At 46.9% G+C, this 14,866-nt stretch overlaps 1 long non-coding RNA gene across 2 annotated transcripts in view; it reads left to right on the forward strand.

Moving 5' to 3' along the window:
* The window catches only part of LOC138844302 (uncharacterized), a 287,379-nt gene that overhangs the window by 147,005 nt on the left and 125,508 nt on the right, over nt 1-14,866 (forward strand). For both annotated transcript variants that reach the window (XR_016215843.1, XR_011379897.2), the window contains exon 2: nt 12,109-12,187. This is a non-coding gene — a long non-coding RNA (uncharacterized LOC138844302). The remainder of the gene's footprint in view (nt 1-12,108; nt 12,188-14,866) is intronic.

Here is a 14,866-nt window from a genome sequence, read left to right on the forward strand (position 1 = left end):
AATAACAAAATCAACAATTCAGTTAAGAAATGGACAAAGGATCTGAATATACGTTTTTCAAAAGAAGAAATACAGATGTCCAACAGGCACATGAAAAAATGCTCAGTACCACTGGCCATCAGGGAAATGCCAATAAAAACTGCAATGAGATATCATCTCGCTCCAGTTAGAATGGCAGTTATCCAAAAACCAAAAAATAAAAATGCTGGCAGGGATGTGGAGGAAGGGAAAACCTAATACACAGCTGATGATGCAAACTAGAGCAACCACTAGTGAAAATAGTATGGAGATTCCTCAAAACACTAAAAATAGGCCTATCATAAGACCCACCTGTTATCAGAGAACATAAACCAACATTTTTAAAAAATATTTATTTATTTTACTTGAAAGAGTTACACAGAGAGAGGAGAAGCAGAGAGAGGGGAGGGGTCTTCCATCTGATGATTTACTCCCCAGTTGGCTGTAACAGCTGGAACTGTGCCGATCCGAAGCCAGGAGCCAGGAGCTCCTTCTAGGTCTCCCACGCAGGTGCAGGGGCCCAAGGACTTGGGCTATCTTCCACTGCCTTCCCAGGCCATAGCAGAGAGCTGGATCGGAAGAGGAGCAGCCATTACTCGAACCGGTGCCCATATGGGATGCCGGCGCTTCAGGCCAGGGTGTTAACCCATTGTGCCACAGTGCCAGCCCTCAAACCAAATTTTAGTGTTTTGTGTTCTTGTCTTTAGCTCAGAGAAGAATTCTAAACTCAGGCACAAATGAGACAGGCAACATGGTAAAGTTCGAGGTTTATTTGGAAAGTGAGAGAAATACACAGGAACATGAGGGCATTATTAAGGGAGGGGGCCCAAGAAGGGTAAATGGGGAGTTCCACACCAACCTTTTCCAGGGTGTAGGCCAGAGGCTGCAAGCGAGAGAGGGCACGCTGGCAGGAGAGCAGCTGCGGTGGGTGGCACAGGAGAGCAGGCCAAACAGGGCTGGCTCAGCTCACTCCAGCCTCTTATCCACTTCCCAAAGGGGAGTCGTGATGTAGTCTGATTGACAGGTGGATACAGGTGGGATCATTCAGGGGGTGTGAGATCACACAGGGGACAGGTTGTGTGTGTGTGTGTATGTGTGTGTGGCCTCCAGCTGATGAGCCTAATCCTACCTCCCTGATTGGGGCCCATATCATACCTATTCTACTTCTAGAAATATATCCAAAAGAAATGAAGTCAGCATATGGAAGAGATACCTGAACTATATTTATTGCAGCTCAATTCACAATAACAAATATATGGAATCAACCAAAATGTGGTCTGTATATATTATAGAATATTACTCAGCCATAAAAAAGAATGAAATCCTGACATTTGCAAGAAAATGGATGAAACTGGAGATCATTATGCTAAGTGAAATAAGCCAGATACAGAAAGACAAATTCCATGTTTTTACTCATATGTGGAAGTTAATATGTATAAATGTCTCCATTGAATTATGTCTGATACATAATAATATATCCTCCTTTCCTTACTTTACGATCCTTGTCATGAATCCACATTGTATGGTATTACTATCTCTGCTTTTAAGAAAAATAATGTATGTATATATATAATATTTACATACAGAGTGAATATAGCAAAATGTCAAAAACAGTTCAATCTATGTGTGCTCGTTGAACTTTCCTTTATATCTTTCTGTATTATCTGAAATGCTTATAATGAAAGTTAAAAAGCCAAAAAAAGTGATTTCTGTATTTCTTAGATCTTCTGTCTCATATCTCTACCCAAAGCCTTGGGGAGCTTACTCATTCCCTGCCCAGGTGCAGCTTGGAAGTGTTGGAGAGAAAACATCCTAGGGGCAACCCTCAGGGGTCACTGGGTCAATGCTCAGTCTCCTTTTTTTTCGGGGGGGGGGGCAAGTTTGAGGTAGAATCTCATTCCCCAGAGAGCCCTGTGGGAGTGAGCTCCAGTTGTCCCCAGTGGTTGCTAGCCCAAACTCCCCTCGTGTTGCATACTGTTCCTTCAGGTCTTGCTGTGCCTTTTCCTCATTACAGGAGTCACCCCCTTTAGTAAACTACTGGCATCTAAGTTCCTGTCTTAGAATCTGCTTTGAGGGAAAAACCAACAAAGCCTCAGCCCATTGGAGCTTTGCAAATGTCTGTCAAGCCCTGTGTTTCTTTGGCCATTGCTCCTAGCCCAGGACCCAGCTCACTGACCCTGCCTTTAAATACTCTTTCCTTCAGTTTTTGCTTATCCTCTGGTTTTCTGGTGGGATCTGACTCTTGGATCTCCTTCTGTACTGCTAGACTTCACCCCTCTTCTCTAAACTTGTGTCCACTGCCCTAGCATCTCTTCATCTCCTAAGAGGAGATGATGTTCCAAGCCTTCTGTCCTGAATCTCTCCCCATTTAATCTGTTTTATACAAAGCTTCTCAACACACAGTTTTATTTTTATGTTTCTACTCTGCTTAAGATACTGTTTGACCTCTAGGAGGAAGCCCCATTCTGCAGTAAGATATGAAAAGTTCTGTCAACTTCTTTAGTCTCTTTTGCACCTCTCTTGCTGTTTCTGTGCCTTCGAGGGCTTCTGATTTCCTGCAATTCCCAAACCAGTCTGTCTCATACTCCATGCCTTTCCACATGCTGTTCCTTCAGGCAGGAAAATGCATTTACCCAGTGGGCTTGGAAAATTCCTGTTTACCTTCAAGTTTCATCTCAAGCCTTCCTTGCTTGTGGAAGCCCCTTACCATGTCCTTCTTCTTTGCTTGTTTCTAGTCAAGTGTTTATTGCTTTGAGCCAAAACTGGTTCCTCGTTTATCTAGACTGGAGCTCCTTGATCATTCTGTATTTCCCAAGTGTGCTTGGCGTGGATGAGTAGCTGGGAAATGTTTGTGGGATGCATTAAAATGGCAGTCCTTTGATCTAGATCAAAGATCTGGACTCCTTTTATTTAAATCCATGTGCCTAGGTTTTGTAGGTTTGCTAAGCAGACTGGGGATTAGGAAGGAGCACGGTATAAGGAGAAACTCAGTCACAGTGGTCTAGTTTGGATGAAACCGTCAGCTATCATTTTCCTCCTTCTGCATTTTCCCAAACTTCACATTTGCTTCCTTTTAGGCTCCTTGGCTCCAACCAGGAGTGCCTACTTCTCTATTCCTAAGCTTCCCAAACAAACTCCCCATTAATGCTTGTGTGATGCAAATGTCAAATGGTCTTATGTGCATGCTATTAAAATAATGAATGCAGAAGGGGATAGATGAACAAGGCTGGGGATCGATCTTGGGTCCCTGATGAGATCATTAAGAACTGGGGGAAGTGAGGGGAACATCACTCTCACAGGTTGAAATTTCACTAGTGCCTCTTCCTCTCCTCCATCAACTCCTTTCCTTCTTCCCATCTCCTGGTTGATTTATGGGCTAGACACCTCCCCTTCCCCCATCCATTACCCTCAATGCAGTGCTAACTCACCATGGAAAATCTATTTATGTCAAATTGTATTTTTATCTTGGCCTGTGAATTAATGCATTTTGTAAAAGATGTTTTAATCATGCTTTCCTTATAGCAAGAATATTGCATGAAAGAAAAAACTCTGTCCTTAAGGCTCAGGCGTGTGTCAGGTCGAAGGTATGCCTTGGTACCTTCACAAGGGATACTTGGTAAGGGGTCTAGGCTTCTCATTCCCAAGGACTGATTGTTGTTGGGGGAGGGGAAGCTGCATGGAAGAAGTTTTGGCTGGAATGGACAGGGTCGTGGAGAATTCCTTAAACTGTTAAGAGCAATTGCCTCCATTATTGTCGATATATCCTTCTTGGGATTAACAGTCCTCACATCCTTGGAAAATAAAGAAGATTTAAATTCTGACAGCTTTATTGAATTCATAAGGGATTGAGAAGGGGACATGATATGGGGATAAGAACTCTACTTGTGTAAGTCACAATCCCAGCTGTTCCACTTTCTGGACATGCATTGAAGTTCCCTGAACAGTAGTAAAATAAGAATTACCTTAGTTAATACCTCTTGGTCATGTTATGAGTGTCAACTAAACAGTTATACACGAAATTGTACAGCTTATATCTGGCCTAGATCACGTCTTCAATAAATGCTATTTTCCCTCTATTTCTTTACTTCCTCAACCTGTAGCCAAAAGGCATTACGTCAAGTTTTAACATTGTTACTTTGGAATAGTCAGGCATGTAGTAGGTGCTCTCTAAATAGATGTTGAGTGAAAGAGTAATATACTCTTTGAGCTGATGGAGATAAAAATTTTGCCAAGACTTTGCTAAGAGGGCTGTGGATTTGCTCTTCTCTTTGAAGCCTACTTAGATTTTTTTTCACTATTAAGTCATCTCTATTATGTCATTTCATTAAATTATTTTACTATATGATATTTTCTTTCAGTGCCTGTCTCTTGGATCATAAGCTTCATGATGGTTCATGTTTTTCTTACATACCACTGTATTCTTTTGCATATAGTAGACATTCAATAAAATAGCTATATAATGTATTTATAAATAAATGAATAAGTAGAATAAATGGAATAATTTTCTACTTTGTTGATCCCTGTCTGATAATGTGCGTGCCAGGAAAACAATACTGGACCAGCTCATTTCCAGAACGGCTTGTACAAGGGACTTAAAACTATAGCCAAAGGAATGGGGATGGCTTCAGGGGACACTGGTAAAAAGAGGGGCTTATGTCACAATGTGAGATCTCCTAACACTTTCAAAAATGCCCTGCTGTTCTCCTCTACCCTTTGAGCTGAGCTAGGTGTGGTTTGGATGGCAAAGACCAACTCTGAGTGGGAGTGGAAGAGAAGAGGCTGCTTTAGGCATCAAGGCATTCCCTGCAAAGGAACCTGGGAGCACAGGAAGAGAAGGGCGTGCCTCCCCTACTTGTTCTTGGTTTGAGGGCTGGAGGGAGGAAGCATATGCTCTTGGACTTCCCTTCCTACCATGTACTGGAACTGGAGGGATGGAGGGCGGCCCAGGCTCAGATGAGGTATGGCAAGGGAGCTCTGTCACAGGTAGGCATAACTTGCAGAATCACAACAGCTTGAGTCAGAGGTTCTCACTGGCTCACAAGTTTTCAGACTCTTACAGCTGATAGGCTCAAGGGTGAAGCATCAACTAATCTGAATTAATCTCTCTGTGTGGATTGCTTTGCCTGCCTGTTAGGACAGTAGGAGGAAAAAGGCCACAGGACATGTAAATGGGTTGTGTTCATTTATTTACCCATTATACCACTCAGTTCATTCATTTGCTCAATGAAATGTTTTGAATATCTCCAATGAGCAAATACCATGTGAGGTCAATGAATTCGGTAGTATAAAAGATCTGGTATCTGCCAACATGAAATTTGTACTCTAATTGGGGAAAGCATTTATAAGATAAATGCACAGATAAGTATTTAATCACAATCGTGGCCTGCTACAATGGGAAATTTCAGGTATGTGTCAGTTCTCTACAAAATGCTGCATAGCACACCACCTTCACACAGAAGGTCTTAAAACACTGAGAATTTATTTAGTTCAGGAATCTGCAGGCCAGCCTAGTAGGCTGAACTCAGTGTAGCGAGTCTTCTGGTTGTGGCTGGATGACTCATATCTGGTAGCTGGCTATGGGTTGGCTGATCTGGATGGATGGCTTTTTCTAGGAGACTAGTGTAGCTTGTCTCTGTTCTATGTCTCCTTCTTCAGCTTGGGTGGAGAAGGGAGATGAGCAAGAGGTTAAGTGAAAATACACAGTGCTTCTTGATGCCTAGGCTTGATAAAACACACTGTGTTAGTCAAATTTTGTTTAACTAAAATACCTGAGAGGAGCTTCTTGGGGAAAAGGTTTACTTCACTCATATTTCAACATCAGGTGGCCCCGTTAGACTGACATTTGGCAGAAACTGGTAATGGCTTAAATAACTCATCCTCTTATAGAACTACCTTCCAAGGATAAGCCCCCAGGGACCTAAAGACCACCCATCAGGCCCACCTCTCAGATGACAGATTAGATGAAGTCTCTATCCTTAATGCATCACCTGTTAACGTAAAACTTTGGGGTTTAAACATTTGCATGAGTTTGGGGCGCCAAATCCTGTTTAGTCCATAATGTACAGCATCACTTCTATTTTATTCCATTGGCCAAAGCGAGCCCCAAGGTTATCTTAGATTTCATTGACGGAGTCATAAACTCTACCTTTTTCATGGGAGGGGCTGCAGAGTCATAAGGCAAAGGATACAGATGGGGATGGAAGGGCATGATGAAGCACTGGGGCATCAGTGTACTCAGTCTATTACGGCACATGCTGATCACATACGGTAGGGCCTGATTTAAAAGGGTGGCTGTGTGATGCTTCTCTGAAGTGGGACATTTCAGCTGAACCATGCAAGATGAAGGACATTCCAGGCTGAAAGCGTGTGTTGTCTGGGCTCTGAGCGTGGAATGACGAAACTGAAGGCAGGGCAGCAGGGCAGCAGGGCTAGAGTGTGGTGTGTGAAGAGGTTGAGGGGTGGCAGAGACCACCCAAGCTGACTCGAGAGCCACCCTGCCGAGTTTTATTTGGAACAACAACGTCCTGCCTGGAAAATCACAATGTCTCTAATTTATTGAGCATCTATGAGGGGGTGGGTTGGATAGAGTCCCTAAAGGACTCAGTTAAGTGGGGAAGTGGCAGGGGACATGAACAAGCGACCATGCACACGGAGGGCTTGGTGAGGTGAGGTCCTGCAGAGGGAGCAAGGGTGAGGGCCCAGGGAAGGGGAGCTGTGTGGAAGGATGGACAGGTGTGCCAGGTGTGGAACAAGAGGCCTTCTGGGTGAAATATAGAATCTGTGGGAAGCAGGCATGGCCCGGAGTTCACCTGAGGGTCTAGGTGGCAACAGGGTAATGGGGCTGCAGAGGAAGCCCCAGGCCAAGTTTGTGAAGGATGCTGGGCCTGGGCTGAGGGGTTTGGGCTTGATGCTGGGGGCCAGGGGTTCTCAGCCGTGTCTGAGGGGTGGGGTGGTTTGGGGTTTGGGTTCCAAGAAGTCTCTGGTCATGTGTGTCAGGGTGGGAAGTTGGCACTGCTGGAGGGATGCAGACAAATGTGGGAGAGGCCCAGCAACAGAGGCTGAGGACGCAGGCAGGGGAGGGCAGAATCCCAGTAAGCCACCTAGGATCAATCTCCAAGGCCATTTCCTCCTCTGGGAAATGAGTGTTCAGAAAAGTATTCACCTTTTCCCCAAGGTGGTGGGGAGAGCTAGATGGGATGGTTCATGTGGCGTGCTTGGCAGAGGGTCAGTTCTACAGTGCCATCAGAAATGCAGACAGGGTTGTTGCATTGTGCAGCCTCAGGGGACATCTTAACACAGACCTTTCTGAGTCGCACGAAAAAGGCAGGAAGGGTGGCACCCAACGACTATTACTGGTCTTTGGGGCCAAGGTGACTTGGTGGTCCTCAGCCTTATGGGGCTGCGGCCCGGATGGAATCGTGGCATTCAGAGGTATGTCCCACATTGCCCTCCCCTTCTTGTCGGGGCTGCCCATCTGTCAGAGACTTGTGTTGTCAGGCAGGCTGGTGAGGGGGCCTGCAGGCAAGGGATGCTTCCCCTGACAGGGGAGTCCTTCACTGTCAGTGGCTTCGCCTCCGTGGGTTAATAAAGCCATCCATCACCCTCCTCCATGCCAGGTATCCAAGTGCCTGCTTAATACCAACCCAGGACGTGGGAATCTGCAGTGGGGCCAGAGTTCTGGGACAGGAGGAGGCTGCCTGGTGGTTTGGAGCCTTGCTGCAGTCCAGGTGTGAAGTGAGCCCCACGTCTCCCTCTGCCTGGCTGGCTTGGGCCTCTTTGAGATCACCCAGTGTATGAGGCTGTGGTCTGACTAACAGTCTTAATGCACACCTGGAGTAGACTCATGGAAGTTCCTGTTTTCCATTTTGCTGCTTGCAGAGGACAGATGTTGTTGGAGTGGGAACAGGTGTCTGCTACCTAGAGCTGCCCTGGCTGCTGTCTCATGCACCTGCCCCTGGGTCAGGGACGTGTGGGCTTCATAGCAGTGCCACTAGATGTGCAGGTTTGTCAGATGTTTGCGAGGCACTGTGATGCCTGTGGAAGTGTAGTGAGTTGAGGTTCAAGGAGAGAAGGTGTGCTGGGGAGCGGGATTCCAACTGCAGGCTCTCGTTTACTGAGCACTTACTATGTGCACTTTATCTGTTCTATGCTAGAAATTGGGGACTGTTGTCCTCATTGTGTAGATGGCAGCACTGAGGTCCAGAGAAATGAGCTGTGTGTGATCACAGAGTCAGAAAGCACCAAGATAGAATTTGAACCTAGGTCTTTCTGACCCTGGAGCCTCACTCTTTGATATACAGAGATCTTCCATCCACTGGCTTACGCCCACCATAGCAGGGCTGGGCCAGGCCAAAACTAGGGGCCAGGAGCCAGAAACTTCATCTGAGTCTCCCATGTAGGTGTCAGGGACCCAAGTACTTGAACCATCACCTGCTGCCTCCCAGGGTGCACATAAGGAAGAAGCTGAATCAGAAGCAGAGGATCTGGGGCTCCAAGGGGCACTCCAGTATGGGATGTGGGCATCCCAAGTGGTGACTTGACTGCTGTGCCACATGCAGTGCCCTGGACCCTTGCTCTTTTTTTTAATTTTTTATTTATTTTTTGACAGGCAGAGTGGACAGTGAGAGAGAGAGAGAGAGACAGAGAGAAACGTCTTCCTTTGCTGTTGGTTCACCCTCCAATGGCCGCCGTGGCCGGCGCACCGTGCTGATCTGATGGCAGGAGCCAGGTACTTATCCTGGTCTCCCATGGGGTGCAGGGCCCAAGCACTTGGGCCATCCTCCACTGCACTCCCTGGCCACAGCAGAGAGCTGGCCTGGAAGAGGGGCAACCAGGACAGAATCCGGCGCCCCGACCGGGACTAGAACCTGGTGTGCCAGCTCCGCAAGGCGGAGGATTAGCCTAGTGAGCCACGGCGCCGGCTTGGACCCTTGCTCTTAACTGTGATACATCCTTGGCTTTATTGGCCAGGTGCTTCCCAACTTCTCCTAAAATCCTCCCAAGAACTCTGTCAATCAGGGTTACTCCTCCCATTTTAATCTGTAAACAAGAAGGAAGTTCAGAGAGTGGCATGAGTGTGGCCACACAGCCAGGATGTTCGTAGATGATATTCAACTCAGGTCTGCCTGACCCCACCAGAACAGTGTGTTTTCAAACATTTTCAGCCAAAAACCTTGTTCTTCTCAAAAGGGGTACCCGTGATCCTGGTAGGAAGAACAGATGAAAGAGGGTACCACTCTGGCTAAGTGGAGGCCTGTTACCTACTGCTGCATAATGAGCTGTCCCCAAATCTAACGACCTAAAACACCAAGCTCAGCCGTGGTCTCTCACAGTTCTTGTGAGTCAGAGATTCAGACAGGGCATGGTGGGGCTGCATTCCCCCCCGTCCATGGTGTCTTTTCGAAGGACTTAAGGCTGGGGCTTCACTCATCGGTGTGGCTGCAGGTGTGGCTGTGGGTTGGGAGGCCTCAGTTTGTCCCCAAGTTGCTTCTTTGCAGGAGCTAGTCGGAGCTTCCTCACAGCTTGGTGGTTGGGTGCCAGTGGTGCAGGCCGAAGTCACTGTGCATCTCAGGACCTGGCCCCAGGAATCAGGCAGTGAGTGTCACTTCCTGACCAGGTTCAAGGGGGAGGGGAAATAGATTGCATGGGGCTAGGGCAGAGGCTGGAACTACTGCTGGGCGTAGGAGTGAACGCAGTTTGGTCACCCCTTGCATTCTGCCCCTCCTGCATTACCTCCCTGCAACCCCTAGGACTTTCCTTCTGTCCCCTGCTTTGTTGTGGGGTAAAAGCTGCAGCTCTGCCCACCCCTTTCCTCCTCCTGGTAGTGCCCCCTCCTGGCCAGCGAAAAGGTAACCCTCGTCTCTAGCTCCCTCAGGCCTCTCAGGCCCAGGCCATCGGCCTGCCTCTCCTCCCTCTCACTTGCTTTCCGACCAGCAGCAGTTATTAGTTGAGATAATTCTGTCAATGCCTGCCTTTTATACCCAGAACGTGCCTGGTAAATTTGTTAAAGAATACCCCAGGCTAACACATCGTTACACTCCCAAACTCATCTATCTTTTACTTTGGATTAATTCTTTTTTTTCCTCTCTCTTCACCTCCTCCATAAATCCTGGTGCACTTAATTAATTTCAGTTCCACTGTAAGGTCCATAATACAGAATTGTTCAAGCAAACACAAAATTAATTATTCTATTTACAGCCTTCTCATTGAGAGGAGCATTTCATCTTTCATAATTACATTTTGGAACGTCCAATTATGAATTCAGACGCCTGCTATTTTGCATATGGGAACAGTCCCTGAATGTCCTCGAGGTAGGGGAGTCAGACCAGTGGCCTCCTGTGCCCTGGGCCTCCAACCCAGGCCTTGCCACTTTAGTCCCTGAAGCCCTTCAGAGGAGATATTGAGGGAGGGGTGTATGACAAGGTCTGGAATGGAGTGGAGCCCAGAGGTGGGGTGAAGAGAAGGAAGAGGAGATGAGACTGGAGGAGGAAGGGCAGGGGATAGTTTACCTGGGATCTCATCATATGATCAGAAGCCTTCAAATGGGAGGAAACAAACTGCTTCCTCTTGCCAAGTTGGTGGGGAAGATTCTTGGCATTTTGGCAAGTCAGGGATCCAGGCACCTGGGATCCACCTCATACCTGGATTTTACCCTGGTCTCAGGTGTGACCCCTGGGGCCCTGGCTTCCCCTCCTGCTCTCGACTCTTGGCCACAGAGAACCATTTTGGTGGCACGAGTCTCACCAAGCCACAGGGCTGTCAGATAGGACACTTTTCAGCAGGTGGCAGAGCCACTCCCTTTGGCTCCTGGCTGCTTGAAGGCTATGAGCAGCAACACCTGTTAGATGAGAGTGGAGCAGGCCTCAGCTCAGGGCCCAGCTCTGGGTAGTCTGGGGCCAGTCCCAGAGGGCAATGACTTGGCTGGACCATGTTTGATCTTGTGGAGTTCTAAGATAATGCAGGTTTTGGGAACAGGTCCATTTCTACCTGACCTGCAGGTAGATGAAATGAAGCTTATTTGTTTAAAAATAAGTCAAAGAATTTCTTAAAAATCCATTGGAAGAAGGCCTGTGTTTTGGGGGTGGTTGTATACTGTGGGTCATCAGTGGGTAGTGGCTCCTGTCACCCCCTTACCACCACCCCCCCATCTCACTTCAGAAAGAACAGGACTTGAACACAAATAGAGATGTTTTTCTTTTCTTAAAAAAAAAATCTATTGGGGCCAGCGCTATGGCATATTGAATAAAGCTGTGGCCTGTGGTTTTGGCCTCCCACATGGGCAGCAGTCTGAGCCCTGGCTGCTTCACTTCTGATCCAGCTCTCTGCTGTGGCCTGGGAAAGCAGTAGAGGATGGCCCAAGTCATTGGGCCTCTGCACCCATGTGGGAGACCCAGAAGAAGCTCCTGGCTCACTTACATTTCTGTCTGCCATTTTTAAAATATTTTATTTATTTATTTGAGAGAGAGAGTTACAGAGAGAGGGAGAGACAGAGAGAAAAGTCTTCCATCTGTTAGTTCATTCCCTAGATGGCTGCAAAGGCCGGAGCTGGGCTGATCCAAAGCTGGGAGCCAGGAGATTCCTCTGGGCCGCCCAAGCAACTTGAGTCATCTTCCACTGCTTTCTGAGGCCATAAGCAGAGAGCTGGATTGGAAGAGGAGCAGCCAGGCAGGTGGAGGCTAAGCCTACTACACCATGGCACCAGTCCTGCCATGTTGCTTTTGATAACCACCCCCAGTAGTTTCCCAGTTCACTAAGAATAAAAATCTAACTTTCCTGGTAGCCTGTAAGGCCAGTCTGACTCGCCTCTGCCTGCTCACCTTGCTTGCCTGCTTTCTACTTTCTTCATTCTCTCTGCTGCAGCCACACTGGTCTCCCCGCTGCTCTTTGACCTGCAGACACCTTTCCCATCTCAGGGCCTTTGCACTGATCATTCTTCCTGCCACACGTGTTCTTTCCCCAGCTGTTAGCATGACTGGTTCAGTTTAACCATCATCTCTTCAGAGAGCCTTCCTGGACCATCACCCCTGTAAAATAACCCTCAGCCCAATCCTCATCACATCACCCCATTAATTGTCTTTATTCTTTTTGCAGGAGCTGAAATATCTTGTTTGTTTTCTTGTTTATATCTGTCTCCAAACTACCAGCGTTTGAAGACCCATGAAAGCAGGAGGTAAGACTATCTTGCTCTATTCTCTATCTCCCAACTCCTAGCAGGTGTACAATAAGTAGTTTCTTTTTAAAAGAATATTTATTTGAAAGGTAGGGGGGGGAGAGAGAGAGAGAGAGAGAGAGAGAGAGAGAGAGATCTTTCATCTGTGGCTTAACTCCCCAATTGACTATGGGGCCATGTCAAAGCCAGGAGCTTCTTTGGTATCCCATGAGGGTGACAGGGACTCATGAATATGAGCCATCGTCATCTCCTGCTTCCTAGGCACATTAGCAGGGAGCTGGATTGGAAGCAAAGCAGCCAGGACTCAAACCTGCACTGTGTTGTGGAATGTAGATGTTCTAAGTAGCAGCTGAACCTGCTGTGCCACCATGCCCGCCCCAGTAAATATTTCTTAAGTGAATCATTTTTAGCTTCATCTCCAGTGTGATTAAAGCAGCCTGGAAAAATGAAGACTTAAAGTATCCTGGTTTATGATTAGATGTAGAGGAAATGGGCCACGCTTAATTTTCCCTTTAAAATGCTCATCTTGAGGAGTCTTCCTCCGTTGTAATGGAGCCCCACAATGGGGGAGAGCCATTGATTTATCTCATAAGCAATATTTTCTGGGCCTGCCCACACTAATTATTGCTTTTGTGGGCTGAGAATATCTTTCTGCTGTTCCACCTTGTAGGTTTGTTTTGTTTGTTAATTAGCTATAAATTGCAAGGGTTTTTGGGGATGGGGGTAAAAGGGAGGCCCCAGAGGTGGACTGGGGGGTCTGGGCCAAGAAGGAACCCAGGCTGGAATGAATATGACCTCACTGAGCACTGGGCTAATCTATTTCAAACGGTGTCACGTCCGGATAGTCAGTGAGTTCCTGGGACGATGAGTGATTTTGTTAATTAAGTCCTGTAAACACTACAGCTTAATTTCCAGCAGTGGGGCTACAAGCTGGAGGGTGGGAGCTGCTGGCAGCTGTAACAGGGGCTGTCCTTGAAGGAACAGGCCAGGGACCGATGGTGGGCAGGCCAGGAGGGAAGAGATGTGTACCTCACCCTTGTGCATTCTTTCCCTTCTCTCTCTCTCTCTCTCTCTCTCTCTCTCTCTCTCTCTCTCATATCTCTGTCTCTCTCTCTGTCTCTATCTCTATCTCTATCTCTGTCTATCATCTATCTCTCAGTCTGGCTCTGCCTTTGGGAATATCCCCATTTGGTGAAAAAGATGATGTAGTAAGTTGATTGATGAGCACTTCCAGGTAAGCACCCCTATCCTCCCAGAGGCCCAACCTGGAAACTTTCATCCTTGTTTTCAGACTTTATCTGCTTCAACAACCCCAGACCTCACTCCTATCATCTCTTCCATCTCTGAGGCCCCGCCAGTTTGTCTCCAGTTTGTCTCTGAAGCCTTTTGCCTCTTGGCTTTGGTGCCATCTCTCCCACTTCTCCAGCAACCTGTTGTAGCCCATCACCCTCTCTCTCCCGGAAAACCTTGATAACGTTCTTGCAGGTCTCCTTGCTGCCATTGTTGGCCTATAATTCTTTTTTTAAATTTATTTTATTTTATTTTTTGACAGGCAGAGTGGACAGTGAGAGAAAGAGAGACAGAGAGAAAGGTCTTCCTTTTTCCATTGGTTCACCCCTCAATGGCCGCTGCGGCCGGCACGCTGCGGCCAGCGCACTGCGCTGATCCGAAGCCAGGAGCCAGGTGCTTCTTCTGGTCTCCCATGTGGGTACAGGGCCCAAGCACTTGGGCCATCCTCCACTGCACTCCCGGGCCACAGCAGAGAGCTGGACTGGAAGAGGAGCAACAGGGACAGAATCCGGTGCCCCGACTGGGACTAGAACCCTGTGTGCCAGCACCACCGCAGGAGGAGGATTAGCCTATTGAGCCGTGCGGCGCTGGCTGGCCCTGTAGTTCTTGCTTGACGTAGCACTCAGCATGATCTTTCTAGAATGTATACCTTCTCCTGTCACTCCTCTGCTTAAAATTCTACAGGGACATTCCATTTCCTTTTTAAAGGAAAATGTTTATTTATTTTCTGTTTTTCTCACCAGAAACCTTTTATTTAAGGTATACAAACTTCATGCACTTCATAAATATAACTTTAGGAACACAGTGATTCTTCCCATCCTACCCACCCTCCCACCTGCACTCCCAGCCTTCTTTCTCCTCCCTCTCCTATTCCCAGTCTTATTTTTTACTAAAATTTATTTTCAATTAACTTTATATACTAATAAAGAGCTCAACAAATAGTTTGAAAAAAATGTTCCTCAATGGTGGAGACAAGGGCTGTTCAAAGTCATTGCTTCTCAAAGTATCAATTTCATGTCTATAGATTACCTTTTAGGTTCTCTATTAGTTACCAGAGATCAGGGAGAACATATGGTACTTGTCTTTGTCCTTTTTGGGATTGGTTTATTTCACTAAGTATAATGTTTTCCAGTTGCATTCATTATTGCTGCAAATAACAGAATTTCATTTTTTTACTGCTGTGTAGTATTCCATGGTGTAGTATCCCATAATTTCCTTATCTAGCCTTCAGTTGACAGACATTTGGGTTGATTCACATCTTAGCTATTGTGAATTGAACTGCAATAAACATGAGGGTACAGATAACTCTTTCATATGCTGATTTAATTTCCCTTGGGTAAATTCCCAGGAGTGGGATGGCTGGGTCATATGGTAGGTCTATGTTCAGAT

The sequence above is a fragment of the Oryctolagus cuniculus genome, chromosome 11 (assembly GCF_051225735.1).
Source record: "Oryctolagus cuniculus isolate XC-2025 breed Fujian yellow rabbit chromosome 11, ASM5122573v1, whole genome shotgun sequence".
NCBI classification, from domain to species: Eukaryota; Metazoa; Chordata; class Mammalia; order Lagomorpha; family Leporidae; genus Oryctolagus; species Oryctolagus cuniculus.